The following is a 6,000-nucleotide window of genomic DNA, read 5'->3' on the forward strand; positions in this document are numbered from 1 at the left end:
ACCCCTTCCCTTAATTTTATTGCACACAGTAATATATTTTGCAATCTATAATAAGTAAAATAGCACAGACTCTAAAAGCTATTCAAATATTTTCCCTATTTTACAACTACCTCTTAAGTTGTTAATTGACTTGTTCAAATCCTTTTATGGTTTTAATCCTAGGGGACTTACTTGCATTATTTTTAAACGCTGCCTATAAAACATGAGAGATAAACTTAAAATTACTGAAGTTGAAACCATTGACCTGACTTTCAAAAATGAGAATAGTATTAATTAAATAAATGGCCTACTCTTTTAAAACTACAGGTGAGAATCATCCATTAACAGTAATTGGAATTGTGAAAGTTTGTTCACATGAAGTGCAATGTGTTCTAAACTTTAAAATTACTAAGCAATAGTGAAAGAGGAGAAGGGTTTGTATTAACTGTCTGAAGGTGTTTAAAAACCTGACACTTATTTATCTTTAACTGCACAAGAATACTCCAAATCTCTGTTATTTTATAAATCATACAAATATCAAAACAAAAAAACAATATATTTTAATACTACAATGAGTCTACATATCACAGAATGTCTTCCATATGAAATCAGCTAGATTACCTCTACTCAAATGTCAATCATAGGATATCAATGAAAACTAAATATCATATTCAAAATCAATTGAATACCTTGAGCCATTGCTAATGGGTGACTTTGGCTATCTTATTTTCAAGCAAATGCTGAATATGCTATCTACAAATAATGAAGGATGTTCTTGAAAGTCTTAAAAGAGAAATAGTACAAGGACATCATCATAACATCAACAATTCTGCCATTATTCTGGGGAATATTCACCTCTAATTACATCCGATGGCCACCTCCTTAGCTAGAAGCACTGTTTCATATTTCTGCATTTTTTCCCAAACCTAACTTAATGAGGCACTGAGATGCAGCAAGCATTCAAGTATTACTGAATGGATAAATGGCCATTAAAGACATTTAAAGCATTGTAATAGATTTTTGTTTTTAACTCAGGAGGCCAAAGAAATCAATGTGCATCATATGTACATTTGATGTAGCAGACATCCCCAAGGCATAAGTAATTGATCGTTTAGCAGCCCTCAAACTTACTTCATGGCATCCCAGAACTAATGCTATCCACGTGCTAAATTCTCTGCACTGCTGTGTCTAACTCAGTTTCCTTACCTTCTACTGAGATATCAGAATGCAACTAAGGTAGAGGTAGTTATATAGCACTGAGATAATGCATATGTATCCATTAAATATATTAAATATCCATTACATATCTGTTACACATAATATATATGTGTGTATATGTGTGTTTTATACATTTATTACATGTATGTGTTGGAGGATATGTTCACCTACCAAAAGGTAACACAATATAAATTTAGGAGACCTAACTATCCAAAGTTGTTTCAAAGAAAGTCTATGGTGTGGAATATGCACTTTCTGTATCCTAAAAGGCTCATCAATATTTTCTCTTTCACAACACCTTTCTATTCATCTATCATATGCCTCACTTATTTTCACATGAAAATCAATCATACCCTACTAAAGTTTAGCTTAAAAATTCCAAAAACAAGTATCAAGTGTAAAGTGTCTGTCTTTGCACAGTTGGAACTCAATTCCGCCATCCTTTCTAGTACAAAACTCTAAATGAAGAAGGCAGCCCCCTTGATTCAGTTTCCCCCCAGAAGTGGAACTTTAGCTAGGACTGGAGAATAAGAAGTTTATTTAGGTATTGGCTCCAGAAAGTAACAGTAGGGCAAAGGAGTGTTCTAAATCAGCAAACTCGCAGAATCAAACCAGTTATCACTGTGAAAACCTGGAGCTTAGTCCTCTTGGACACCAGGTAGAACAGGCTTCAGAATGATCTCAACTAAGGAGCAAGGCAACAGAGGTATATATTACACAATTCCCTATTTACTCAGGAGCACTGTGGCTTGCTCTCCACTATGCAGGTGTAGTATGCTTCTGACATTAGCAGGGGAGACAGAACCTCAGAAACAAAGCATTCATTGAAAGTAGCAGAAGGAACAATAGCAGAGCACTTAAAGAATCAGTTGGTGGGAGCTGTCTACCTACTCCTATCTAAAAGTCTCCCCTCCTCAACTCTGTAGGAAATGCATCCCCAAGGCGTAAGTAATTGATCTGATGGAGTAGAACAAGCTTGCTACTCAGACTTAATTGCAAAGAGGAATCTTTGACCTTATTAAAGATAAAAGAGATGGCTTTACTTACTGCAAATTATTTTAGGATCCTGGATGAAAAAAATTCAAACTGCAAATCAGAACAAATCAGAAGTGAAGAAAAGAACCAATATTTAATGAGAACTTAAATCATGCTGGGTGCTATAAAATTATTGTTACAAATTCAATGAGTTAAAGGGAAAAACTGAAAAGTTTCCCCTTTTCTTGAGTTTCTTGAGAAATTTGAGTCACAAAAAATTGAGCTCAATTCATGTTTATTCTAAGATATATGAACCAAGACAAATAGTTGATTTCCCAGAATCTCAGTTTCCTTTTCTGTAAAATACCTACAGTATGACTGAGATAACACACAGCACAGTAAAGCACCTGGCAGTCTTAGTAACAACTTAGTCCTGTGCCTCTCCTTCTTCCTTCTTGTCACAATTTTATGAGATAGAGTTTTTTTAAATATTTATTTTTAAGGTGTAGATGGACACACACAATGCCTTTATTTTTATGTGGTGGTGTTGAGGATGAAACCTGGGTCCCGCCCATGTGAGGCGAGTGCTCCACCGCTGAGCCACAATCCCAGACAGAGATAGATATTTATGAGGTATATATATTCCCATTACAAAAATAAAATCATTGCTTCTCATAATGGCTAAATTAGTTGCTCAAGACTGACTACGCAGTAAGATTGAAATCTGGGTCTCTCTGATTCTAAGGATCTTGCCTTCAGAGATTAACAATTTGTTTGGAACCAAACTGGCAGTATTAATTTTTATAAAACCACAAAATCAGTTACATCTTTTCAAATGGTCGAACATTTTTAAATGTTTAATATTTAATTGTCTAGTAAATGTGGCTTCATTTTTAAGTTAAAAGTTGGGCTAGCATAAGTTCTATTATAATAGAAATTTTAAATAACTATGCAAAACTTTTCAATATAGCAGTGATTTCTTTAGGCACTATTTAAACAAAAGATTTAACTACTGACATTATCTGCAACATCCTTAGAAAAATGAGGGCAAACACATGAATAGTTAACATCTTGGATATTACACTTAAAAAGCAAACCTTGGTCAAAGTATGACCTTCTTGTAGTCAACTCACCTCACACTTTCTACAATGAAGATCTCCATTTTACTTGATGATCCTGAGGTCTTGAAATAAATATAAATTCAATCACAATAAACATTATGCTGCCTTTGAACAATCATTTAACTATGCTACATGTCAATTAGCATTTGAATTTGTTTAAATATTGTTGTAATTCTCTCCAGTTAATCAGAATACCCTAATTCACAAGCATAGTGAGTAATACCTCAGGTATTTCTTCTTTAAATTTTTAATCAATATATACATTTTTGCCTAAAAAGAAGAGATTTAATTGAAATATTATCCTCTAACTGATGTCCAAGATAAAGTCTCCAGGTACTACTGGAATAGGAGCTGGCATTGGAAGCCAGCAGGTAAGGAAAAGAAGCCTGCTGCACAGTGTGCCTGCAGAGGGATTCCTAATTGGACCAATAATGGATCTTTTATTTAATTCAAACAGAACATTTACGCCAAACTGAACTTCAGGAAAGCATTTCTGACTAACTTAGCCCACATATTATTTTTAAAACATGAATATGTGGCATGTGGTACATGAAATAACTATTCCAGAAAATACTGAATTCAATGAAACACAGTGCTCTTTAAATGCGATAAACGCATTGCAAGAACAAGAAAAATACTTTTTTCAGCAGTATTTACAGAACAACACTGCTGCCAGGGACCAAAAGGGAGTTCTCCTTCAAAGAATAGCCTGACAGTGCCAGGGACCAAAAGGGAGTTCTCCTTCAAAGAATAGCCTGACAGTTACAAGAAACAGCCCCTTGGGAGACATCTTGCCTGAGACACCCCTGCAGCCATCTATCTCCCTAAGACATCCTATGGCCATCTGTCTTCCTGAAGCATCCTGCGTTATCTCACCTTGTGAAGACTTCTAGCAACTGCCCATAAGAGAGCTTTCCCCATCCCCAGCCCATAAATACCCCTGTGTGAACAATAAAAGTTTGCAGGTTGATCAGAACTACTGTCTTGCTGTCATCTCTCTGTGTCTCTTGTCCCTTCATTCCTCCCCATCTAGGTTCGCTGCCCACGTTGATGTGTCCTGCCGGTCGGGACACACTGCACCACACCACTCACCTGTCGTCGTTTTGCCATCCTTGGTCCCCTAGCAGCAAATCCCTAAACCTGTACCTGGAAGGCAGAGGGGGCACTTCGCTCTCCAAATCAACCATTCTTCCTCAAAGAGTGGGAAGCATCAAACAACAAACGGGGAAGAGGAAGGAGAAAGAAAGAAGATGTTGCGGGGGTAGAGAGAGGAGATGGGTAAAAGGCTAAGGCCAAAAGAAAGAGGGATGCGAGGAGGGGAAGGGGACAGGAGGGGGAGGGGTCGGCTTAGCGCCGGAAGCCGAGGCTGGAAAGGGGGCTGGCTCCTCTCTCCCGAGGGTGTGATGGGATGATGCAAACCCAGCCCTGGAGCAAAAGTCTGGCTCCGACGAGAATCAACGCTGCCAAGGAACCGCCCCCAGGCTCGGCACCGGCTCTGGTCCCCAGGACTGGGGGGGAGGCGGGATGCAAAAGTAACTTCTCCGGGAAAAAAGAAAAAACACGCGGTGCCTAGAAAGAGGGCAGAGGGGTGGCAGTTAGCGCCCCGAGAAGGTGAGGCAGTTTCCTAGAGGTAGGTAAAAGAGCCTCCAGCTAGGGCATCCTCGGGGCTGCAGGTGCCCGGGGAGGGCATGCGACCAGCACGCCCGGGGAAGGCAGGAGGAAACCCGGTGAGGTTTTGGCCCCAGGCGCCGCCAACCCGGCTCTCCCGGCACTGGTCCTGCGGAGCTGTTGCTGGAGGCCCAGCCAATGAACCTTCCCTTCATTAGCATAACACAGTGACAGAATGGGGGTGCCTGGGGACAACCAATGGGGGCGAGCTAATTAGCGAATTCCGGCTCCAGACCCTTCTCTGGGAAGCAGGGTGCAAGGTGCCCAGAGGTTCCTAGATGCTCCTTGGCTTGGGTAGCCTTCAGCGCGGGTGGGGGGGGGGGGAGGATGCACGTTCTTTGAGATGGAATCCCCGCTCTCAGAAGCAGGAAAGCCCTATTTTTTTCTCACAATCTGAAAGAAGGAGATGTTTCCCTGATCTTGGGGGGGGGGGGGGAGGGGGCGGGGGAATGCGTGGCCACCTTAGGCCGCCTCTGAAGAGAACCATTTAGATGATGACTGGCAAAGCATATTGAAAGGCAGAGAGAATTATATAGTAGTGAACTACTATTATGGATTTGTAGCAGTATGTGTGCTTCCATGTTGCATGACCTTAATTTTAGGTGTGCTCCTGTTAGTGGTTTACAATGTCAGAGGAAGAGGCAACCCAAGAATTCAGAGTTTGCTTTTCATTAGCAACCTTGCTTATATGAACCCTGCTATAGAAGCTTTACATTCATACATACTGTTCTTTTCTTTGAGAATTCATTCCATCAGGGTACATACAGACATAGAAATACTTAAATCACTTGACAATTGTGCCTGAGGAAATGACATTAACCATTGCCCCATCTTAGAAATTTCACACTTTGCTTGGAGGGACAAGCTCATACAGAAAATGATACAATATGGGACTCAATAATCAAAGAATATGCAAAGAGATTTCAGAAATACCTGTGCAATAACACTTGTTGTGGTCAAGGAACACAGTGAAACTAAACTAAGCCTTCTGTATTCATTTGCAACCTGCTTAAGGGAAGGGAAAAAATATGAAAGCTTC

This window comes from Callospermophilus lateralis, chromosome 13 (genome assembly GCF_048772815.1).
Source record: "Callospermophilus lateralis isolate mCalLat2 chromosome 13, mCalLat2.hap1, whole genome shotgun sequence".
In the NCBI taxonomy this organism is placed as follows: domain Eukaryota; kingdom Metazoa; phylum Chordata; class Mammalia; order Rodentia; family Sciuridae; genus Callospermophilus; species Callospermophilus lateralis.